Source organism: Grus americana, chromosome 2 (assembly GCF_028858705.1).
Source record: "Grus americana isolate bGruAme1 chromosome 2, bGruAme1.mat, whole genome shotgun sequence".
NCBI lineage: Eukaryota > Metazoa > Chordata > Aves > Gruiformes > Gruidae > Grus > Grus americana.
In genome coordinates this window covers 158,322,413-158,349,387 of record NC_072853.1, presented here as the reverse complement: position 1 = coordinate 158,349,387, position 26,975 = coordinate 158,322,413, and the positions used below count along the sequence as shown (strand labels likewise).

Genomic DNA, 26,975 nt, shown 5'->3' with positions numbered 1-26,975 from the left:
GTCAGAGGAACAGAGGAGGAATTTTTCTCACCAGTAAATCACTGCTCTGTCTGCCAATAAGTAATCAGTTATTCCACACTAATACATCTCAGCTGCTCTTACTTGTCACTGTGATTTATCTCCACTTTGGAAAAAAAGTCTCTAAATATAAAATTTATACTACTTTGTAATGAAGGCAGTTTTTTCCTTAAGATCTAATGCAGAATTACTATTATAGCTCAGTGGAAACAAATATTATTGGCCAAATTCTATCAAAACATACTTTATGCAGAATGAAAATCAAAGCAGTCACTCAGGGCCTGCGATGATGAAAGGTAACGGTGCAGAGGCAGAAAGCTGAATCTTTTGGGATGGGACAGGTAAGGAGGACAGAGAGCACCTGGTATCCTGCCACAGTGATGCTCTCTGGGGTGATCCAACTTCACCCAGAGCTCAAAAAGAGAGGTAAAAAATCCCAGACGACCTCACTTCAGATGCGACTGGTATATATCATCATAGTTAAAACATTTACTTTCAAAGCTGCCGGCCCTGCTCCAGGCTATGTGCAAAATTAGCTACTTAGGCAAAAAGAAGACAAAATAAGATTAATTAAGCCTAACAAACAGTGGAAAGAAAAGTAAAAATTATGGCAAATCAATCCAAAAAGGAAAGGATTGATATTTTTAGGCTAAAACTTTTCTAGATTTTGTCACATTTTTTAATGTAAATGTAAAATTATAATCACATTTCAATCATCTTATTGACATTTTATTATTCATATTAATGACTATAATCATAAGCATAATGAAACAAAGAAAATTAGCATCTCCAAAGCAAAATATAACTTTCATGTTGATATTGTTTTGTTACACTTAAAAAGCTAGCTTATTTATGATCAAAATTTTGCCGGAACTATTTTCCCATTTGCTTTCCATCCAAAAGCATCAGAAGTTATATGATCTTTCTTACCTCAACCATTCTGTCTGTGTCAGGCTTTTCCAAGCTACAGCAATTAATCTAATTCTACTCAAATAACACACACTTACTGTTTCTTAATTTTTCCAATTATCAGCATAATTTGGAGATTTAGAACCATACTAGTTCAGGCAACAGCATCTTCACGTTTCATTAAATTCTAATTTAATTTTTCAAAGTATATCCCATTAATCGCTTTTAGTTAGGATTAGTATCTATGTGTAATCTCATGAACAACTGCTCTTTTTATTACTCTAATATAGAAATTAAGCAAAAACCAATGAATAACATTCTCAATTTGTATAGTCTTAAAAAGGAAAATACACAGTGGAGTATATATTGCTATAGGACAAATAAACCACAGGTTTCTTGCTACTATTGACACAAGTTGAAATTTTGTTTTCAGTCCGACTAGAGTAAGAAATGTCAGATCTTTTATATTTAAAAAGATGTTTTAGCATACTCTAAACAATTTTCTTTTATTCTCATTTGCCACTCCTCTTGATGCTTATAAAATTGTACTTCAGTAGAACTGCCCTCCAAACTCAGGTAGTTCATCGGTATCCTCTGCTCCACAGTACTATTTATTTTAGAGCTGATTTACTTTAACATTACGAACAAAATACTAAAGAAGCTTGAATGCAAGAGTTTTCTAGGGAACCACATCTGTTTCTTATTTATTTAGAAAACCTTTGTTATCCTTAATTTTCTTCCCCTTAGAAAGGTTTGATTACAAAATATTTTGCAATTTTAGCAAAGTCCCAAAGGTAGAACCACAATTATTGTGAAAAACTGCTTTTATTAACCTGCTTCCTACAAAGTTTATTTGCTGTTAGTGCAAACTAAGATTAGATTAACCACACTTAGGATGGAAATGGTGTGTGCCAACATAGAGGTTAGATGATTAGGAACTCATTTCTCCTGCTAACTAACTGTTATGAATAGGGAACAAGATCTTGGACTTATGATACAAGATTCCATGAAAACATCATCTCTGTCCTCAGCTATGGTCGAATAAATAAATCTAAAAAAAACCAGTGAAAAGATTCAGCTTGTTCCCCAGCTGAGGGAGAGGGGTAAGACAGAAGGCTTAAAAATTCATAAGCAGCATGGAAAAAGTGAATAGGAAGAACTAAGTTCACCATCCCTTCAACCACAATAATCACAGGACATCAAATAAAGTAACAGCACACTTCTTTAAAAAAATGGCTCTTATAAAACTCTAGAAATTAGTGCCCAATAATGTGATATAATCTTTGATTTAGGACTCCTTGAGCTCAAAATTTCTGAAGGCTGGCAAAGTATACCACAGAAATGTGACTATATGCTTGTTCTATTCTTTTGTACTCTTTTAGGTAAACGCCATGGGCAACAGGCAAAGAGAGTGTATGGGGCTGCATGGATCCTGACTGACCTAGAACAGCTCTCATCAGGTTCACTGGCAGGTAGTGATGTTCCACAGTTAAAAATAGGACCAAGGTTACACAGAAGTAAATAGAAGCCAAAAATAGATACAGAAGTTGTATGTGTTATTCAGTTCCAGGTATTATTTCTCTGTAGCATATGGTTATGGAAGTTCAGCTGGATACAGATACTGCGGTGAAGGGATATATATTTTAACTTGAAGAAACGGTTAATATGGTGATTATTTGGAAATAATCCTAAATTCTTTGTTTATAATGCAAACATTGCAGAAGTTTCCTGTCACGAACTTGACTAAAGGCATATTCTTCATGAAGAATGAAATAGCAGTGATAGGTAACCAGTAGACACAAAAGCCAACAGCTATTCAGTTCACTCCAACTTAACTACCCACACCTGATCAGCTGAAAAGCTCTCTAGACTTGACAGATTATTTTGGGAGCTTGGATAACTAATTCGCATATAGACATCTACATGGAGACATCTCACCATAGGTATCTTAATCTGTAGCTGAATCCTGCCACACATCATTCAAATGTGCCTTGACTATTCATATTTAAGTAATGCATATTATAATGCTTTAATGATTTTATTATCTTCCAGCCAGGCTTTGATTGCTGACCCCATTTAGCTTTCCAGTTAATAGCTGTTTGATGATTTGCCAAAACCAAAATCATGTGTACAGCTTGTTCTTTGCTGAATTGATTGATTCAGGACTTATTTTCAAGATCATGTCTGACCCATTTGCAGATGTTCTGTTCTTCTTAATAAGGACAGGAAAACTGACAGGTCTTGTTAGAAAATTCATACCACTTCTCTTCTGTTATTCCAGTCTGCAGCTTGTCTGAAAACTTGCTGCTACTATTCATTTTTTTTAGTCAGAACCAATAAATCCCACACTTCATCCAATTTTTATTTTCAGATAGGATTTTCAGAGACCTAAAGGATTAGACTTCTCAGCTCTCATTAGCAGTCACTGGGAACTGGGCTTTTAACTCTTTGAAACTCCTTATCTTACTCCAGTAAGCTTGCACATTCTGCAACTCTGACTCAATACAGGCAGCAGGTAATCACTGACACGAAGCGTTGTTTAAAGGACTGGTTTTAAATGGAGGACCTACTTACCTGACCACAACCAAAGCTGATGCCTACACCATTAAAAACTTGCTAGCCAGTCTTATGATACACAAACTTCAAATGTCAAAATAACCCTGGGATGCTGGGACGTGTCCTTTCGGGCTGCTTCTGAAAATAAATGAAATGGGCCGGCAACAGTTCTCTCACCCTGGTATTGATTAGCACAGCATGGCTCACATCCATTTGGCTGACTTCTCTCGCTCTACTCCTATCTCCTTGCCCTCCAAAAGAGAGCAACTGCATCCTACTTGCCTCTTTGCAGTGGTCTTTGGTCCGTAATATATCCCTCCAATATATCCTTGCCTGGGTATTGTCTGGAAAAGTGCTTACTTAACACTCCGAACTCTGCCACGGACATGACCATGCTAACAATTCAGCAGTATGGATGATCATATATCTGTGCTGAGGCCCGAATTCTGTCCATGATTAGTTTATTCACAAAGACGTAACCTCATGCTCCTAGAGTATGATGCAGTTTGGGTGCCAGTTGATTTTTTTAGTCTGGAACTGTGAGGAGAAGTAGACCTCTTGATGGATACATTTCACTGAAGATTTTTTTCCCAAAGTAATTGTATGTCTTCTTCCCTGGGGATGTAGCTTTCTCTATCCTTTCTTAGCTTGAAGACATAATGACATTCTCTGAAAATGGAGAAATCACTCAAAAATCACTTAGTCATCTCTTCAGTGTGGTGGGCTCTTTCTGTGGAGGGGTGGCAATGTGAGTTTCAGAAGACAACCTTAAAAAACCCCTTAACAAAAATATTTTGAGAGGTGCCTATTTAATTCACTTGCACAGTTTAAGTGTCGATGTAAAAAGGTGAAGACCTACAGTCTCAACTACATGGAAGTTTAACTGCCATTTTGAGACAGGTGCCCAAATCCAGACAAGACAGAGAGTTTAGACTGTTGCTTCTTCTCCTCTCCTAATTACTGCTATGTATTTCCAGTCTTGGTGCCTTGTATGCTCTTGAGTCCCATTTCTATCAGTTGCCTAACTCTTCCTGCTCCTTGTTCAGAAAACTCTTGCCTAAACCAAAATTACTTAGCCAAACACTAATTTACATGCATTACTGGCACAGGTGGTCCTAACAGTGAGCAAGTTCTTTGGCTCTGGTCCTCAACATTTTTGCAGCCTTTTCTTGCCTAATTCAGATATCATTTCTGCTTTTCTTATACTATTCTCATTCTCAGCCCCTTCATATTTCTCTGATTTCAGTTCTCTTTTTGAAAACATCAGTTGTTCCTTCAACAACACGCTTGTTTATCTCATGCCCTCCCTTTAACCCCTTTCCTTTCTTCTGTAACTTTTCTGGGAGAAAGGTTTTCCTTGTCTTAGGTCTGTTATCTGTCTCTTCTGCCACACATTTAAAAAATCACCTGTTGCCTTATGATATTCTGATTTTATCCTTCACCCAATCCTCTTCTATACCTAAATAATGTATTTTATATGTGAGTTCTTCATTATGCAAGTCACCATTTCACTGTCATGCTTTCAGGGCCCTGAGTTCCCTCCCCTCCTCCTAGAAGCTCGAGGCCAGTGCACGGACAGGAGCTGGAAGTGGGGGCTCCCTGCTCTGTCTCCTGGGAGCTGCTGTTAAGCTGAGACCCTGGGCCCTAGCCTGAACTGCGCTGCAGCTGTGTTGCCACCGTATTGATCCCTGGGCATGCACCCTACTGATCCAGACCCTGCCCCAGGGTCTTCAGACTTAATATCCCAGCCTGATCTCAGGCTGTTCTCATCACTATGGACTTGCCCAGTGACCTGGGCTCTCAGCTAAACCTGGCTAAGGTCTCCAGATCTGCCCTGCTCGCCTTGCTCAGGTGCAGTGGGACTGGGTCCTTGTTGGTGAGGCTACTGCCTCTGCCAGCCCTGTTACCATCGTCAGCCTCTGGCTGACTTTCCTTCAGGGAGCAGCCTGCCTTTGCGGTTCCCTGGCAGATTCTTTCTGAGCCATTCTTCATCCAGGCTTTTACTTCTGCTGAAATAGCACTTGGCTTTTATCATCTGAGAGACAAATACACTCAAAAAGCTCTTGCTTCTTTCATTATTGTTCTTAACTACTTTATTTAGATAGTGTGTATCAATCTTACCTTTTATGATAGAAGCAGGTTTGGAGTTTGCAATCATATAATCAAATTTTTTTTCTCTTTTCTCTCTCAGCAACATTTCAGGAAACATGGAGATTATAATCATTTTCCTTTATTAATAGGCATCTCCCAAGAGTCTAGCAATTTCCTTTTTAGTACTTTCTAGTGCTTTCCTTCTTTCACATGCCTTTTCTAAAGAGGCTTTCTTCTTCAGAGCTACAGTTTCTATTCTTAAATCGAAAACATGCCTTCCCAGTTTTTCTCCAGTATCTTTACTACTGGTTTAGTTCTATTGACTTCATGGAGACAAACTGAACACAAATATAAACTAAGAAAATCCTAGTCTTCTTCAGTTGTCACCTTTATTTACTACTACTTAAAAGTTACTTTCTATCCACTTGCACTCCTCTTATAATTCAAATGTGAAGATGTACTATGAGATCTGGACTTGGTATGAACTGTTCAGTCTTTTAATGCTTTTACAAATACTGTTTTGTCTCTTACTTTACTACATTTTTCCATATTTTCACGATTTCATTTCTGTTTCAACATCTATTTCCTTTTAACATCCCTTCAAAAGACTGAACAGTCACCAACTCATTTTGTTGCAAAAGCAACTTCATTGTCACACCATTCTGTTGTTCTTATCTAATTTTTTATCAAAGACATTACAAATAAAAATGGAAACATTAAATGCAAGCATCTAATTATTTACTCCACCTGAAAGTTTCAATGGTTTTCTAAAGCCCATCCTGTCCTTTCACGTACAGTAACACATTATTCTTGTCCATAAGTTTATTATGGAGAATGCAGAATACTTATGCAAAAACGAGATTAAATTAGAAAGTCCATGTAAAAAACCTGTTAATTGGGCTCTCGGAATATGTCTTTATTGAGAGCATTTACTGTCAATGATTCAATCTTTTTATGAAAGAATTTATACTGTTATGATCTGCATTTGTGTAAAACCCTTTGCTCTGAGTCATTCAGCCGATGGCTACTTTCCAAAATACTGGAATTACTCACCACAAATCTACTGCAGTGACAGAAATGTAAGTTTTGAATAATGGATTTAAGAAGCCTATATCACATTTTGGCTCATAAGATGTATTACCATAAAATAGACATTAAATATATGTGAGCAGTGCAGCAAACTTCCAGAACTCAACAACAGGGTGACACATAACATGAGAAATTTAAGGTTTTCTTGAGTTTCCAAAGTCAGTTGCGATCCAGTCTAAAAAAAGTTAGTCTTATGATCACAGAAATCTAATCTTTAACACCAGAATTATTATTATATTGAAAAAGAATGTTAAATGAAAGTTTTCATTTATTTTTCAGAGCAATGAATAAACCTGGTGATAAATTAGAGGTTTTCCTGATAAGCAAAAGTAACAGAGGGTGCAATATCTTCTTTTCATCTTCTCCCCTTCTTCTTCCTCCTTCTGATATTTCGTCTTTCTGTCAGGTTCTGTATATTAAACACAGGCCAAAGAAAGGCGAGGGAGGGCAACTCTTAATATCCCCAGCAAAGGGGTTTCCTTATCTTTATCAGCTCCAAGCAGAAATTATATATTGTTTTCCAAATACAATAAAGGGAGAAGGAACTAGGAGAAATTTAGATAGACAAGCAGCAAAATTTTGAGGGCCTGGGGGAGTGGAATGGGGTTATTGCTAATATTCTTATTGCTTTTTGTGTTCTTCAGAATTCAGCAGGGCAGAACTAGGCAGCGTTCCTAAATTGCCCTAATTTTGTCACTAATTCACAGCAAAGCACAGAGCCAAGTTCATCATGAGAATTAGTGGCTTTACCACTATGATGAATTAGACTCTCAAACTTTTTAATATGGAAAAATTGTACTGACTCTGGGTGGCGGGTGGGGCAGAGAAGACAGAACAATAAGTAATTTTTTTCCAAGACTGGAGAAAAATATGAAACCTATTGGTAAAACATTCATATTTTCAATAAGTCTTAAATAAATAGCCATGGATCTCACCTGCAAACTGTATGGTGACAATCACAAAGACAATCATGGCTCAGTCTGCCATCTCCACATAGTTTTATTTCATTAGCATAATGGCAGATGTGCATTTCTGGCAACATGACTGGTGAAATATATTCTGAATCAGAACTGTACTTCTAATCTGACCAGGAAAATTAGTATTATATCCTTTTTTCATTATGCTGTTTGTATTTGGGCAGTAAGATAACTAGAAACTTATCATATAGCTAGACTGCCCATTCTAGAATGAGATCTACATACCCTAGATTTAATGGGAGGAGGAGTACTTCTACTTATATTGGGGGATTTTTTGAGGATTTGATAAAGTTTCATTTAAACAGTTCTTTTCAATCTACATATGCCAATAACAATAGGAAACCGCTTGGAATACCATTGGTCTTAGTCAAGCATTATGATAAAATTGGGAAAAAAATCACTAAAATATTGTAAAAAAGATAGAGATTTAGCAATTTTGTATTTTAAAAAGTCATTTCTGTGATTTTGAGCTATGAATAGTCTCTTATTATACACTGAAGAATCTGTCTACACTGCAGAAATAAGACAAATATAAACTCATTATTTTTCTCTGGCCTTTGGAGGACTTATATACTTGAGGAGATTTTTAATATAGGCTTACAAGCACTGTCATAAATTATTCAGAGTTTGATTTTATATTGGATTTGTTCCACAATGCAGTGATCAATCTGTGCTACTTTCAAAAATGAGGATGGCAGTTTGTGTGAAATACAGAAGTTAATAAATTCTGGTTTAATTGTCTATAGTCTGTCACTGTGGGTCAGACAATGGGTCAGACATTTGGTTTATTAGTGCAGACTGTAATCACGATGTTTTGCCACAAATTCAAGAACCAATTTCTCAGTTCATTTTTAGTTTTTTATTTAATGAGCTACAGAAGACCTTTCATGTGTATTGATGATTCTGTAACTCCATTCGCTTGCAGGTTTTGCACAGGATTTCATCATTAGCAGATAATTACCGCTAACCCTTATTTTCTGCCATATTGCTCCTCTGTTCTCACTGCAGTCATAGAAAGGTACTTCTTTTGACACCTACTTCCCTTCCATGACTGTTTTAATATTAAATACCTTCTAATTTTTAGAGGATTAAGAATAGCCTATTTAGCTCAGAAGATAGCTTGCCTATAGAGCAGTATGGCCAAAGAAAATAAATTATTATGCCCTCCAGCTAAGAATAAATGGCATCTCATGTAGCTGAAGGAAATGTGTCAGTAATACTATTACTGTGAAAAAGAAAAAGCAAAACTTTTTTCAGGAAGTAACGCATAGGCAAAAATATTCCTCAATTTTAATGAGATGTGGTAATATACATCAACACTTCTCTTCTTAATATTTGTAGATTTTTCTATTTGTTTTCCAATATTGTTACAATCTTAATTATTTTTTTTTATTAGATTCTTTTCTATCCTACTATTGTCCCGCTGCCTTCACACTCTTCTTAGTACTGTTGCTGTTCTGAACTTGCCCTCTCTCTAGTCCTTCCAAAATTTGCATTACTTAAAGTGGTTTGAGGCATTCTGGAATAGATATTCAGCAGTTGAACAGAACAGAACAGAACAGAACAGAATAGAATAGAATAGAATATTTCAAAGATCATCTCATCCAATTGCCAATAGTATGCAACTATATCATGCAACTTCACAGAAAGTTGCCCGTTAACCTTCTAATATTTCTAATCATGGAAAGTATTCTAAATCACAGCTAATATCCATATTAAAAACTCCAAGTAAAACCTTCTTTTTTCCTTAAGTGTAAATTAAACTTTTAAAGTAAATAGAGCAACATAAGAGAACAATATTCCTTTCAGCTTCAGGAACAAATGCAGCCCGCCTGACTGAGGAAGCTGCATATCTGCACATGGGTATCACATGGAAGTGGCTGGATTAAGTAGAGGGTACAGACTCCTTCATCCCTTCAAGTAAATCTGTACCTAATAGCATTGCTGAAATCCTGAACAGAAAAAAAATGTAATATAATAGAAGCAACAGAATGACAGCATCTGGAAAGCAAGCAAAAATGTTCTTAAAAATAATAAAGGAGTACGACAAAAGTTCCTTTGGGAATTTGTAGTGTAGGTATTAGTATGTTCTTACTAGAATAATCCTCACACACATTTATTTTGTAAAGATTTCAGAATTTATCATGTAACATTTATTGGTTTTGAACCTCTGTAAGCTAAGGAATTTTGTAGAGTTCTGTTTACTGAAGTGGATGGCAACTAATTTAAATAGAATGTAAATGTATTTCAGAGATTTTTCTGTGGCAGCTGGGTAAAACCAAAGGAAACTTTAAACCAGTTCAGTTTTTCTGAAGGGACGGGGCTCATTTCATCCACCTCAAACCATCTATAAGTTAAATTAGTGGTATACGATCTTCCTGTGGTACAGAAGCACTTCAGAGAAGTATTCATCAAGAGAACTAGCAACAAAATGGTTTTCATGAGCTGCCTTCAGCATTCACACATAAACTTTTTGCACAAATCATTTAAATGACCTGTGCAACTTTAGGGCACATAAAAGCTATAAATCTTATTTTTTCCCTCAAAGACTCCAAGCATTGCAGGCTGCCTGGAAAAGGTATGGGATTTCCAAGATTTTCACATGAGTTTTGGTCACTAACTTCATTATTTTTGCAAGTTTTTGTTTTGGGTTTTTTAAGTGGAAAATTGCTGACAAAACCCTCCGGCTGCTCCCAATTTATTACAGATACAACCTTTACCTGCCTTTCCTCAAGTCTTATTTACCTTGAACTATAACAAAAATGTTGACCAAGTCGGGGATATGTCTGTGATATATTTGTCTTTTAGGTATATTTCAAATTGATTTTTATACAACCATTCAAACATACTTAAAAGTTCTCATCTATTTTTAAAGTATAAATACGTAGGTATGGGCCCGATCCTATGGTGCCGTATTCCAAAAGAAGTCAGAACCTCTCAGAAAAAAAAGAACGTCTCACAAAAAAGCTGTTGAACTTCCATCTAACGCTCTAGCCTTTTGTCAAGTCTTTTCATTAACCTTCCCATTTTCCAGTAAGCTTCCTTATACTCCTGAGCCAACAGGACTCCTGTCTTCTGCCTTGGATATCATCCAGAGCATTAACAACGATTGCTGAAGTTTGCTTAATACCTCAGTAAATAAAACAGTTTTACTTTCTACTCCACATTGGCTGTCAGCCATCTTCTGTGTTCCCAGACAACACTGAACCAATGTATCAGCAATAATATTTAGCTGCTACTTTGGAAGAGCTGAAACTGTGAATATCTCTTCAGATAAACAGTTAATCAGGGTGTCCTTACTCGTGTGACAGTCTTAGCACTGTTTTTACTCTGGTGTTTCACTGTGAGCTATCTATTTCCTGAGCAAAATGGACTATATTCATTCTAATCAATTATTTTGCCTGTCTTCTGTTCTCTTACTATACCATATAAATGAACTCCCACACACATTTTTTTCCTATTAGCAGCAGCGGGTAAGAAAGACAAACTGGTTTAGATTGCAAAGGAGAACCACAGGATGATTCGTTCACATTGATGAAATAAAAACCTGAATCTTGAATGTCTCTTTTACTGTTAACTATGTGATTTATCCAGATTGGTCTATCAGATTCTTTATTTTTACTGTATATACTTTTTTTACATGTACACATTTTAGGTCCAACACAACATGTGTACATTTTAACTGATCAGATATGCCTAATGACTATTTGTGGTTTAGTTTTTCTTTTTCATTTTAAATTGTGTATTTTTTCCCAGTTGCTATGTGATGTTTTAAAATCAGTTCATTAAAATGTACATTTTCTCATGCAACTGCTTTATATTTGACTGGACTTATTTGAAGGGGGTTTTTTCAGCTGAACAGTATTGTGATTCCACAGCAAGGAAGCTAGAAATGGTTTCCAGTTTGGAATCACGGACACATCACGTGTGTCAATGTTGATCTTTTCAACTCATTTCTAATAAAGCTTGAAAAGAAAAAAACATGTAAAGATAAGAGATGGAAAAGCACACATCTGTGGAAAAATAAACCTTTTCTATCTGCCCAGCCGGATCTGCATCTTCATTACTACTGCATCAGTGAGAACAGACTTTAAATCATAAATTGGCTCTAGTAAGATGCTCGGCACTTTCTGTCCAAAGATGAATGTAATTTCCCAGTAATTTTAGAAAGGGTGGAAACTGCGAGAGTACTATGATCTAGTTGGATGAGGAGAAATAGAGAAGGCTGAGGCAGAGCCAGTAGTCTTGATATTTTTGATATAATCACTGAAGACATATTTTTCATTAAAATCCCCAATAAGGATGGGCATATAACTCTCTTAGGTTCCTAAGAGAACCAGCGCAATCTTACTATTCTTCTAATCCATTTTGCAGTTAATAAAGAAAGACTGACAAATCCCCTATTATAAAGATTATAAACAATCAGTCTGCTACATATTTACTACGGAACAGCAACAAAGACACTTGCTGAGATCATTCAACATCTGCCAACTAGTTAAAACTAAATCACAGGAGACTTTTTTGGGATTTTGGCCAGTCAAGTAAGAATCTAAAATCTATGCAAAACAGTCTGTCTCATATTGCTTTTGTATTAGGTCTCACACCTCAACAGACTGCATTTTGCTTTTTTTCCTATTCTTAAAAAAAAAAAACCAAAAAAAGCCAAAAAAACCAAAACCAACCCATAAAAATGTATCAAAACCCATCTAATAAATTTTTTCCTGTAGCAAAAGAGAATGGATAGTCCAACCTGCTAATTCTAGCTTTCTACATCTTATCACTGGTCCTCACTCCAAGAAGACAGGAAATATTTGAATTAAGAGCATGTTTCCTGTAGGAAGAGAAAGACAGAGGAAACCACATTGCACATGGACACTTGCAGTTTTATCCAAATCAGAATAATTGATGAGTACATACTGTCTGAACAAAGATATGCAGCAGAAGGAAAACATAGCCTGTAGTTGACATTTATAACAACACTTTCAGATGGTCAGAAACACTATGTTCAGTCCTCATCTAGCAAGGTGTTTCTGGCTACATCTGTCATCTCTTACAAATCACTGATTCAGACTACCACATATTAAATTCTTTCAGTATATGTTCATGAATCACTCAACCTGATATAGCTCCTCCAGCCAGGCACTGTTCACCTATTTGCATCCTTCATTTGTATCTCTTTCTGCACTGTTTATGCTTGGAAAACTGACATCTGTTTTCCAGGGATGGTAAACTACTATTAGCATTGCAATTAAGCATGACTGTAGTTCCAGAGAGTAGCAAAATCTTGCTTGGAAGCTAAAAAAGCCATACTTACTGGAAGAAACTGTATATGCATACAATTAAATTCCTGCTTTTTAATATAAAGCAAATCTACTTAAACATCAAGCTTGGACATCACACTCAAATTGATATGTGCATGCTACCAGCTCATCAGCAAACTGTGTGTACCTGCAGAAGATGCAATGTGTTCTGTAATGGCCACCTCAAATGTTCCATTATTGGATTTCTGACTTTATCATATAAAGCTTTGGAAAAAGGAAAAAAACCCCAAAACCTCAGACTTTTACTATTCCAGCCTGTATAATACCTAGATACAGAGTTTTCAGCTAGGTGTATAAAAAACCTCATTCAGCTTTTTTCTTGTTTGAGTTCAGCCAGTGGAGCTCAATGTCTCTTTTAATCTTCTCTTTCTTCATGCTGTTCTGCAGGTAGGTTCCACCTCATTATATAAACTCAACAATAGTCTGTGAAAAATTGTATTTGACAGCTCATTCCAACCTATGCCTCTAGGACTGAGTAAAGCAGCAATTCTCAAACTTTTTGGAAACGTAACCCTACTTTGGTTGTCTGTCTTGGGCATGATATCTCCCCTTCCTGACAGCTACTTAGGTTTAACCTAATATACAGCACGGTCCAGGAGTGCCAGATTTTGTAATTGTTGGCAGGGGCTAGAATCCTCCAGGGCTGAAGGGTGAGAAGAGGCTGTAATTACTGGCTATAGGTGTTTCCATTTTCCAGGGGATTGTTAACTGTCAGCAGTTAAAAATAGCTACTATTACTGTGACAAATGGAAATATCTGCCTCTAGTAATGATAGCTGCTTGTAATTCTCCCTCCTGGACAAAATGAACCATTACTGTCTTATCTGAGTAGTACTCCTAGGCCATACTCCTAGAATCTTATCCTAGTGCTGCATGGCAGAAATACTGTCTGCATGAAAAGCATGGATTTCTTACTCAATTTAAAAGTGAAAAAAAAACCCAAAACCAACCAACCAACCAACAAAAAACCCTTGTTCTCAAATACTAGATCTAGTGAATTCTTTCACTGAAGATTCATTCACCAAAGATAGAACTTCAAGGCAATCTCAGCTTCATAAGTCCAATTACTTCAGTAATTTGAGCTGAATTTTACTAATAGACCCAATGGAGAAAGCGCAAAGTGGCTGGTGTCCTTTGCTATACTGCACTTTAGCAGTTAGGTCTATCAAAGACAATGTGAGGAATTTAAGCAAAAATGCCCTTGCGGCCTCATTGAGACAAAAGACCTGCAACCCAGTTTCCGTGGACAATCCAGACTACCAGCTGGTCCTATGCCCTCCTTAATACCTGGGGATGCTTCAACAGGACCAACTCACTCTGAGTATCTTTAGAGCTTAGAATACAATGGGCCAGATGAGTAGCCTGGTGAGAGAGGCAGAAGGCACCATCTCTACCATTTGGGAAATTATGCCTAAAGCCCCTTGGTAGTCCAGCTCTTCATTTCCACCTTTCTTTTGTTCTTATTTATGAAATGTTTGCATTTGTTCCTAAAAAATGAATCGAACAAAGCATCTTTAAAAATCAAACAATTTAATTTCAGGTTGACATAAATTTGTCACAATTCAGTCACCAATAATTTATGTTGTTCTAGCCACACTGCCTTTTATTATGCTTCAGTAAAAGCAGTTTTATATCTCAAATTTATACAGAAGATTCTAGTCTAACAATGTCCCGCCTTTAAATCTTACTTTTGCATCTCCCGTAATCTTGTGTTCTACATAAGGTGATATAACCTTGAATGATGTTAAGTTACTCAAACTCCTGACTAATAGAATCAGAAACCTCTCCTCTAGAAATGAGTGACATCCCTGTCAAGAACATGGGCTTTCCATCACAGGTAGATGCATCACCAGGGTAGTTCTATTCTGGATATAGGTAAGCAAATCTTGTAAGAATTTGGATTTAATTCACTAGTGTTGACTAGAACTGCTAGATAGGGAAAGTTTTCAAATCTCCCTAATTACATAGATAGAAGCATACACATATGGTCCATGATTTAGGTTTTTCATAATTTAGATTTTAAAAAACTTTCTTGTTTTCTTTTTTCTCCTATACTAATCTGCCCCACAACATGTTTCTAGCCTTCATTTGTTGAGCTGTGACAGTGCGCTATGTCAGATAAAACTTCACTAAAACTACCCCATGATTCTGAGAGGAAATCTGCCAACTCATTGCTAGTAAGACAATTCCCTCACTATTTCAGTAATTCTCAGATCCAGAATCAACACACAGTTGCCAGTGAAGCTGGCTTCATAGGTCTGTATTGCACTGAGGTGTGTCCATTAGGTTTCTAAAACATAAGACCTTCTAAACGGTATGCAATTATTTCTAAATGATGACATTTTTTGCATTGCTGGTAACATTTAATCAAAAAAAAAAAAAAAAAAAGAAGAAGAAAGGAAGAATCAGTCTTACTAGCCAAAATAAAAAATCCTTCCCAGAAAACAACCAGCAAGTTGTCTGCCCCCGAGTAACAAAGGTAGGTCAGTATTTGGATGACAGTTACAAAGTGGATCATTACCAATAGCTATACTATATATCACCAGACATATAATAGCATTTTCTGTAGCTTCAGTCATGCACTTACAGATATCAGCTAGCAGCCTTCTTTAGTGATCATGGAATATATTCTTTCTCTGCTGCTTTCACTGTCTAAACATTTTCTGGCTCGTTTGCAGCATTTCTTGTCATTTAGCAAAACAGCTGTGACACTTATGCACCATTATCTCAGACTAGCTGAAGCTGGCCATACATTAAGACTCTCAGTCTATAAGGACATGCCTCTCTTAAAGTACCCCCTATCACAGCTATCTCTTAATAATTTTGAAAGGACAAAAATATTTCAGTAGCTTCATTACTTCAATAGCTAAAAAAAATTTGTAACATTTCAATATCTAGAAAAAATATGTGCAAGAATATGGAGTAAAAGAAATCTCTGCTGCTTCAAAAATAGCTGTTCTTGTCTTACTTTTTCACAGATATCTGATGTATCTTTTGCCATGAGAAAATCATACTATTATTTTTTCACAGTGAAAGCCAGTAATTTATCTCCTTATTGACACTTTCAGTTACACAAATTCCTGCATTGTAAAATGGAAGCAAAATACGGTGAAATTATTTTATACTGCCAGTTTTATTATGCAAACCACAATTGCTCCTGCTGTCAACAAGAAAAGTTTAGTGCTACTGAAAAGCATTTAATCTATTCTTGCAAAACATGACATGAGCTGCATGTAAATTAGACCACTCCTCCTCATGACTCATATCCCATTTGTCTTGACAGCACAGATATTTTCAAGGAAAATGTCTTAAAAAATACATTTTCTTTTTTTTTCTAGGTATACTTTTGTTGTTACATATAAGAGTCTAATTCAAACAAACTAAGGGCAGGTGGGATCCTTTCATGTTTCTATGGTCATGGCTATTATTTATTGTTTTACTATTACTGTATTTTCTACCAGTTGTTTTCCCTGTCATTTGTATGAAACTTAAAGACAACAGCAGGGGGTGAGCATTAGGAGCCATTTCAAAAAATAAGAAAATTCTATTGTTTAATCATCAAAACTAGTAATGGACAGAGTAGTGTCTGAATAAACTTTCTGTTCATATTTTAAACACAACCATACGTCAGCCTCTGCTTGTTCCCTAAAATCTCTGCAGCAGTTGCAGAACGCTACAAGACAGAAGCTCAGATACATTTCTCTCCGTGCTAGACGTGGAACACCTGCTGGCTTCCTTTTCTTTGTTGTAGATTTTGGCAATAAATAAGAAAACTAAAGAGTCTAGATGAGCCAGTGATACAGTGCCCACTGGGGTGTGATCCTGTACTGACCTGAAGTCACAGGATTCATTCTGTATCTTCAGTGAGAAACCACCAGGAAAAGCTGCAGAAGAAGGCATAGAAAGCTGCACTGCAGCAAAATACCAGGCCAAAAAGAATAATGATCCCTTTTTCCATCTAAAGAATAAAAATTCATTCAGTGCTTTGGGGTCAAAAGCTATTATTGCTACATTTTAAATTCAGATTAGTCAGATTTTTCTATGTGTAATTTCATTTCCAGTTACCATAACATCAGCCAGCCATAGTTGGATTACCTGGCTGCAAACACTGCAGAGGGAACTAAACAGACAAGTGTAGAAGAATCCAGTGGTGGCTGTAATGCTAATACTGGTGGTGAATCACAACAGAGAACTCTGAAGACTTCAGCGTGCATGTGTCTGTAACGCAGTGAGTATTTAAGAAAACGGTGAGTAGCTGTGAGCACTACTGAATGTGTGAGAACCCTGAATTGGATTTCAATATTAATAGCATAGCCGTATATAGCTACACACACACACACACACAGAGAAAATTGTTACATCTTGAGGATGTCACTGTCTATCCCAAAATGTAGCAACTTAGACTGAGCACTATGAGTGACATGTAATAGAGTGCTACAAGGTAACGCTCATTCTTTCTGGTTCTCACCGTAAAACAACTAGATGGTCTCCTCTTAGTGCTATCTTGACAGTAAATAACTCACACTGGTGGTGTTCTGTTGAAACTCCGCTTGACATGCGGCTACATTACTAAGACAGAACAACAATGAAAGATTTTAGCAAAGTGTATAAAGTGCTGGCGAAGATGAAAACCACGGTCCTCCAGGGAAAAACGGTCCTTGGAAGAATCCACTCTTCTCCAAGATTGGCCCAGATGAAAAGCAAGAACTAGGAAGAATTCTGATGAATGTTTATTTAAGAAATTATTTCTCTGTTTCACTACTTCAGGATTTGATCTTGTTCCTATTGACTTGAATGTTTCAGGAGCAAGTCCTCAAACATCAACTTAAAAACAGTACAAAGGGAAAAAATATTTCTGTTTAGCATTCATTATTGTAGAATGAGGACCTCCATCCTTTGCTTCTGCAATTTTTACAGAAATAGTAAGTACCATTTAGATATGCTTACTTATATGACTACAAGCAGTCAATGTAAAAATTATGAATAAAAAATCATCATCCATACCAACTTCCTACAGGTCAACCCATTACAAAATGCATTAAAGGAAAACAACAATTTGCAATCAAATAAGATTTTAACTGAAGCTGGTAAGCATTTTTGTCTTTGTATGCTGGTAAGATTGGCTAGATTTTCTTAGACCTCACTATTTAGAATAAGTAAAAATTGGTTTGTTTTAATCGTAAAATCATCATAAAATCATTTTACTGTGGAATTAATAGGTACCACCATTCACATTGCATGAAAAGTACAGGAACAGTGAAGAAGGAAAAATCTATGCAGAATATATTGCATAGTAATGCTCTCTAATGTATGAGATGATAAACAGAAGTGTGATTGGCAGATTTCAAGGTCAGTAAAGACCATGGTGAGCACATTCTGTATTAAAAAGATCAGAGAATGTCATCAAGTAGCATCAGGTGGTCACTGCAATCAGTCCACAGTTTCTGTTTCAGTAAAAGTATTGCATCATACACCCCGTTGGAATCAATTCAATGGTTTATCATCCCAGTGATTAAAAATACTCATTTTTTAGCATCAATTTATTCAGCTTCAGCTTTTATTTTTCCATTACTTATTATGTCTTTTTTCTTGACAAATTTAACAACTTCCTTCTTTTATCAGAACTCCAAAGCTACCATCAAGGAAACTCCCCAAATTCTCCTCAGTCCAAACCTCCATGTTTCAAAATCTGCTTTTTGTACAAGTATAGAGAGGATTTTTATTGCATTGGATCTTATATTATTTGCATTGCGCCAATACCAGAGGTGTCACCATAGTTCTCTACTTGGTATGCAAGCATTATCCACAATTTCTGCTCATAAAAAATAGAGAAATGTCATGATTTGCCTAATGTCACATAGCAGGAAACAGAAATCAAATCCTGTTCTATGACCACTTGACATTCAAAGCCCTTCATAATCTGCTTCCTAATATTCCTCTTCTCTCCTGTCACCCCCTCCTCTTTCAACACTCAAACAACTTGAGTCCTCCGACTTCTTGTATTCTTGTTCACTGTTTCCTTTCATGCTGCTAATACATTTGGAGTTCCCTTTCTGAACCAAGATACAGCTTCTCCTTTATTTATCAATGCCTAGCTTAAAATGCAGTCCTTCATGACTGTCATGGACCATCATAGAAGACGTCCCTGTGTGTAACCAATTCTTGGACCTTACCCATATCTACAGACAACTTTTCAGCCCCTCTAGCTGAAATTTGGGTTGCCAGCACACAATAACTACATATCGCTCTTACTCCAATGAACTAAAACATCTTTCTTCTTATTACAGAAAAGCATTCACTGTCAGAACTTCATAAGAAGTTAATGTAAACAGCATATTGTTAACCATCTTTATATTACTATTCATTTATGCAACGTCTAAATCCTTGCATTTATTATATTGTCTACCTAATTCGTCAACCCCTTCAGGCTGGAAGTGTATCTTTTCAAAGGTCTTTAAAATTCCCAACACATTTGGTGGCAACATAAAATAAATAAGCACTATATAGTTCATTATAGAAATTTGAAAAAACAACATTATTTCTATAAATAAAGTACTCTACATCAGATGTAAAGACAAGGTTTGTTTTTTAATGAACACAGGTGAAAGAAAAATCCCTAAAAAGTATCTCTGCACTTTTCACAATACCAAAACAAGTTAGTACTCTGACAAAATAAAAATATGCTGAATACGAGAAAAGCATCATGAAGCAAATAATCATCAAAAAATCATGAAGTCTGTTATACTGTAAAACAAGAAGGAAGGAACATATTTTCAGTCGGGAGTGTCTGTTGCTGATACATTTGCATGATTATTCTTCATGGCCAACAATTCTTTGAGATTAGAAACAAACTAGAATTTAACTGCATCTTTTCAGTTTAGAGTTACTTAGAATTTACTTGGGAAAATCTTTTTTTTTTTATTTCAAACAAAAAAAAATAATCTATAAAGAAGTCAAGATTACTTAAAAAATTCAAAAGAATTGATTTTTCAATAATGTCATTTAATCCCAAACTATAATATACTCCGTTGCTGTAGAGCTAAAATGTACTTCAAGAGAGGGAAGACCACGCTATCATTCTACAGAGTTCCTATTACTATTGTTCTTTACGTTTTAAAAACTTTGCAAGAGAATATATTTGCCTTTTATGTGATATGGGTTTTAGGAACAACAGAGACATTGCTAAACATGATAAACTTCAGCATTACAAAGTACTCTTAAGAGAGAGGATTTGGAAATCATCCCATTTGAAGGTAAGATGCAGATCTCAATTTTTAAATGTTCACAGAGATATATTAGAAAGTTTGGATGGGAATTTATACTCCTCTACACTTCTCTGTCGACAACGCAGTCTCTGTTCACACCATGCTGCTTCTGCAGTTGATGGAAATCTAGGTTGGCCAAATGTTCCTGGAGTACCATTCACCTCATCCTGAAGCAGACACATAAAATAGATCAGATCAGTTATGTCCCATAAGTGCCTCTATATCTGCAATGACTATAAATGGGCTGCAGAGTGACTGACTCAAATACAGACATCTAAAGCGAGATGAATTCCACACCCCACAACTAATTATCCTGCAAAAAGTTTCTCAATAAAATAATGTCAAAATTTTCCTTACCAAAAGGATAATTAAACAAAGAAAATAAGGTTAGAATTTTAAATATCTAATCTAATAGAGTCTAATTTCTGAAAAATTACTAAATTGATAGAGCTGAAAAAGAATTTGTTGAAAGTTGTTATTTCTCATAGTGTTTGTCAATAGGTATAATTTCCAGTCTGTCTGGGATTAGAAAATAATCAAAAAAATGAGCAGAACCCATTTTTGCTCTGATTCCACTAGAGGACAGATATCTACACATTTTCTATCTTTTGAAAAAGCTGGAGCTTTTGAAAGTACATAAAAACCACACCAATTTTATTGAAACCAGCATATTCTTTGAAGACAGTTGGAAAACAGGCATCAGGCTTTTTCCCCTGCTATAAAAAACCAGACCAAGCAGCTGATACCTCAAGAAGGAGAAGTAAAAGCTTAGAAATAGCACTTCCATGACAATTCCACTCACATTCTGCTCTTACATAAGCAAAATTAAAAGATTGCTTTATTTGGGGTTTTTTTTAAACCAAAATCAACTAACTTCTCTGAACATTCTGATCATTATATAAACTAAAGCTGTTTGAAGACTGTCAACAGGTCTTTCTATTAAAAATGTAGTTTTCAGAAAAACGAGGTTCTACAAGACACTTCTAATGAAACACTTCACTGGGTAAACTGTAAAAAAAGTATTCCAGTTAATTGAATCAAAATATTTAATTTGGGGTCAATTTGACACTGCAATGCATCTGAGCCAGATATGAACATTGGGACTTTGATTTCAAGTGTTTCAAATCCCCCTTCTAAAGTGTGGCAATGCCTCATGGATGAGCTGAATAAGGAAGCCCGACCCAGTGACAAGGCTGGGACCTCTGATGCACAGCAGTAGCCCAGCAATTTCCCTCCTGCCCATCATGGGCATACGACGATCTGAAGGTAAATATTCTAGCGTCAGGAGTAGCAAAACCTTCTCTCTGCCCTCAGGCTGACAAACCTGGCAGTTCAGGCTGACAAAGTCCATTGGTGCCTTAAAAAAAATTTTTCAGTATTTTGCCTTGTCCAAAAAATAACTTTTTTAAAATGTTTTATCGTATTAAAACATCCTTATTTTTTATTTTTGTCATGATATGGAGCAAAACCAAATGTTGAAATATAAGAAGCTCCCATAAGAAAAAAATTCCAAATGTTGAACAGATAAAATTAAAACGTCTTCAAGGAACACCCTCTGCTGCAGTTAAGGAGTGAAAGAAAAAAAAAAGGTATAGAGGCAGAACCATCCCAAAATACTATTTATTTCCCTGTTCTGTTGACTCCTGTAAAACATAACTTTAGTATCTGTACTGCACTTAGAATTTTAATCCAATAATCATACAAAACTAATGGCTCAAGTGGTTAAAAATAGCAGCTATACGGTATCTAATAGCCATACTGCACTTGGGAGCAATTTGAGATCTCTTGCTCTTCTAGCAAAAACTCACAGTCATTGTTCAAATAACATACATACAACAGGTTCAGATAACTAGAAGTACTATTAAAAAGAGCAAAGATCCTTCATTTTAATTAAAATCTCTCACCTTCTTCTTTTAAAGAAGCCTTCAAAAGTTACACTTCTTTTAACTGACTGCAAGATTACAAAATATTAATGGATCTTCCTGAAGCTGTATGGTGTTTCTCATCAATATTATCATCTTTTGTTTGCTTGTCTACACACCTGACTGTTTTTTAAGACTGTTCATTTATGAAAGTGAACTAAAGCAATGAAAAAATAGGTTCAGCTGAGGTTACAATATCCACCAATCTGGTATAAAATCATGATAAATCAGTAAAATATATGCCCACTGCACCTCTTTCTACTTTATTCAATTACATTTTTTTGCACTGTAGAGATATTTTCTCTTTAAATTCAGCTTGCTTGCAATTTAATGTTCCCTCTCACATGGATGTCATGCACAATGGTGCACTTTTATAATTTCACACTCATTTGAGGGAAAAAAATCCGTTTTATACTGAGAATTATATATATATTTCTCTATGTGCAAAATACAGTATTCAAGGTTAGTAGTTCACAAATTCTTATAAACTGAATAGGGATGGATCTCACCAGTACTCACGTAAAACCTCCACATTACACAACTGTTGCAGAAACCGTAATACTACAAATGGCACACATCCTTCTGGAATAGTACTGGGCCGTTGTTCCAAAATGAGACGGAAGGGTAACTGATTATCAAAAAACAAGTCTTTAAAACAAGAAGTAAAACAAATCCTTGTGCTGTTCCTTTCTAATGCCAAGAGCAAAGAAATTAGGTGAAGGGCACACCCAATCCCACTTACATTCGCTTACTCAAAAGTCCAGGTAATTCCAACAACTTTCACATGAGAACCGCTATGGAGTCTTAAATTGCTGCCTTCTGCAACAGGTAAAAGGCTGAAGTGATGGTATTGCTTCGGTGGGTAGAATGATCCAGCTCAAAAGCCCATAATACTTGAAATGTGCTTTCTGTCTTGAGGTAGTATCTTTCCATTCACACTTTCTCATCCATACTGAAACCCAACATATAATGCAAATGCATGTATTTTTTTCCTGCTACCAAAGTCAGTTATATACTTTCCATGGCTATGGGAACCCAACAGGAGCACTTTAATATAGACTAGAGACTTCTGGCTGGAACACAAGTCTAGAAAAAAAAAAACATTTAACCTAGTGTATTTTCTGCCCACAGTGGCAAAAAATACTTAGCACTGTATTAACAGTTTACTAGCAAAAATCTACTTCATTTTGTTTCTTATAGACTATTATTGTTTCAGGGCCTAATGAGAAACTAGCATAATTTTTGATTCACAATTATTGTGACTATAAGTTTTTCTTCTTTTGAGGAAAGTTTGTGTATATCTGCATCTAGAATATTTGCCCGCTTCAGAACTGTTCTATCGTTAGCCAGAATATCCTCAGGACAGCGAGTCTCTTGTCCCCATCAGTCTATAGGGGAACACAGGCATTATTCAGAGGGATGCTATTTGTGCTCACTCTGTTTGCTCTAGTAAAAGTTTCTTAGGTGCAAACCATACAAAGTGCCATATCAGATTAGACCAAAATCTGTCTCTGATAGTGATCAGTAGCAGTTGCTGAGGGAAAGAGGGTAAGAATGGGGCAACGCACCACGACACTCACCTTGGTATGACCTTCCCATTTGCCAGCCATCCGCCACTGTCAGACAACCCTCAGAACTATGAGGCCTCATCCCAGCCCGGAGGGTTGAACCACCAACAGAGATGTGTGCCTCAGCAGATGCACAGAAAAAGGAAATCATGACTCTATTAATATTTTAAAGCCTCATATACTGGAATGGCAAAATATTACTGTAGGTAAGATTCTTAAAAACAAAAGTCACTATCTGAAATTATCCTTTCCCTCTTGGCACTTGACTATTTTTTGATAATTCATTCCACAAATACCATATATGACACTGAAAAAAATTCTTACTGTGAAATCTGGAAAAGATTCAGTCAAGAAGGACACTAAAGCTTTTTATCAAATCTGAAAAATATTACTTTACTGTTGCTACAGTAACATCTTCCTAATAAGCCCTTTAAATTTAAACGCTATCTTAAAAGAGTTGTAGGTCAAGTTAAGAAACACAGGTATGCTCTTCAGAGGAATCAAGTTTATATTCAGCATGGGTAAGAATGCAACAGAAAAGGTGAACTAAAGTTTTTAGCTATTTCCATAATGACTTCTCACTTGCTGTGGTCTGTCCTACTTTCTTTCCCCTTAACCACCCAGTAGTCTTTCTTCTGAGGCGAGAATTCTCAATTGCCTCTAAGGGAAAATTCCCAATAATTTTTTATCCTATAGCAACATACCATCTTCATTAAAAAAAAAAAAGCTTAGATTTGCAAAAATATATATTTGCAGATATAAGTTTGCACCTCCTGAGATGAGACCAAGAATAAAAAGCTATTTCCAGTTTCTCACATATGGAGAATAACTACACATAGATAATATATGAACTGAGAAATTGCAGAGTGAATACAAAAATCATTCATGAGGCACCTGGGGATTATAACAGGAATTTATATTTATTTTCTCTATAACTACATGATATCTGGTGTTCTCTCGCTGATCTTTAAGGTCCAGAGTTAAAGTCATTCTTCTGGGGGGAGAACTGGCAATATGCATACTGAGGATCATCTTCGGAAAAGGAGGAACAACGTCTTTCAGTTTTCATGCAGTTGTAAAGCATCAGTTAGTGGATTTTTGGCACCAATCTGGTTTCAGAGAAATGTTCAGTTAATTTGGATCTTCTCAAATGTAGGTTTTTACAGTCCTTCCCAGATGTCACCAGATACCTATTCATCAGAGGAGAATGAAAACCAAAGCTTCTAACTCATCCTAAAGTGGTGTGCCATATCAATTTTTAAAAAGTAAATGAAACACACAAAGTATTATTATTGCAGAAGGCACTCCAAATAGCAGATTCAAAGTAATTTGAGGAATTCCTATCTAGTTTCATTTTTAAAAAAACTGTTCTAATTATCTTATTTGGAAATGCCACAAATTCTTCGAGTAACCCTAAAAACATACACAGGTGACAGTACTATGAAGTTCGTTGTTACAGACTTTTCTAGTGTGTGAAATTTTGATGCCATTCAACTGCTCAATTACCAAAGAAATTAGTAAAATAAAAGTCCTGATTCTACAAAAACTCAAGGTATAATCAAAACTGCTGTGCCCTATTTTTTCCCATGCTGAAAGCAAAAAGGGTGAACAGTCCTGTTTTTACTAAGTGACAATAGCACTTACCTATAATCAGGTACATGCCTAAGTATTTGCATTGGTAATCAGAACCAAAATTAAATAGAAAGACTTAATCATAGCTTTTAGGTAATAAACTATTATAGAAACAGCTCTCCTGTGATTTATGACGTGAAAAAACTATCATCATAACACCTGACATACGTTATTCAAAAATGAAATGTGACTAAAATAGATTTTGAATAAATATAACATAAAATACAGTGGAATGAACTAGCATTAACAAACTACATGATGAAATGACTCTATTTCCAACAAAGCTGCCAGTTCAATGATTTTTTACTTACAAAGACTAGGAAAAAGAGATGTTGTATACTGACTCCAGCATTACAGTAATAGTACACTAATGTCCAGCTTGTCACATTTAAAGGCCATCTATTCCTAACACTCTCTCTCCCTCTTCTTTTCCATATCTGGTCTCTGTCAGCATTCATTGCTTTCATTTATACACATTTATATAATTCATTTCTGAAGCCTTACTTTATAAGAAAGTTATGTATTTAACCTAATGTGTATTCAGGAAGTGTCGTATCTGCAGTCTGTAAATGGTTTGCTTGGCATTTAGTTGACATCTGCACAATTGGGAAGGACTTTCCAAAGGTTACATGGCAATGGTGAAGCTGGTCAAACAGAGTTCTGTTAGCACAGCTGACAAGATCTGAAGGGACTGGAAGGTGGAAGAAAATCCCAGGTATGAATGAGTCTTCACTCAACAGAAACCGCAGTGGAAAGGTAGATTCTTCACCTCAAGTCAGTACCCATTTTGCAGGAAGAAAACTGACCAAAAATGATCTGTCTGTAGTAAACTTCATTAAGCATTCTGATAATTGGGTTAATCTGACAGCTTTGTGAAGCCAAACCAGGATTACAGGTATAAGAATGTTATGTGATCTTTTTCTGCATCTATTTCTTTATATAATAGTTGTTTTACTGAACTTGGCATAGAGTAGAATACTTGGTTCCTTTTCATTTGTACATGAACATTGTCTAACACTGAGGAGTGACTCAGGTGTGGCTGGCGAACTACAGAACTCTGCACCCTCTGTTTTCCAGGGAGTGACAATCCCAAATAAAGTAATGCTCACACCCCATTCTACAGGATCAGGGTTGCAAGATCTAGGTACACCACCAAACCACCAAAACCAATCCTTTAGCAAGAATTCTCTCAACTGAGAAGAGTTAAGCAGAGTATCTTTGTCAAGGAGCAGGAAAATATGGGTGCTCCCAAGCCAAGACTATCTTCCAAACTGCAACAGAGACAATGACAAATTGACTAGAAATAAAATGTTCAAATATTTATTTTCTAGTACTCTGCCTTGCATAGAACTAAACATATTCTATAAAACCAGCTCTAGGCAAGCCCTATTCAAATATTTGATGCCTTAAATCACCTTAAATCCAGGAACCCTGAACTAACACCAGTGACATCAGAAGGAACTGAATCTGCAACCATCCTTATTTACACCAAACACAAAAAAAAACTTCAGGAAAACTGGCGAAGCTATTAATAAAATGCTGCATTTTATATACTTCTGTTGATAACACAGTCTCCTTGTGCAGTGACGAACTCTCACCTGAAAGCAAGTTAGTATTATTCTAATACT

At 36.0% G+C, this 26,975-nt stretch overlaps 1 protein-coding gene across 3 annotated transcripts in view; it reads right to left on the bottom strand.

The window, feature by feature from the left end:
• PTPRN2 (protein tyrosine phosphatase receptor type N2) overlaps window positions 1-26,975 on the bottom strand; it is a 665,329-nt gene that overhangs the window by 625,521 nt on the left and 12,833 nt on the right. The window lies entirely within an intron of this gene.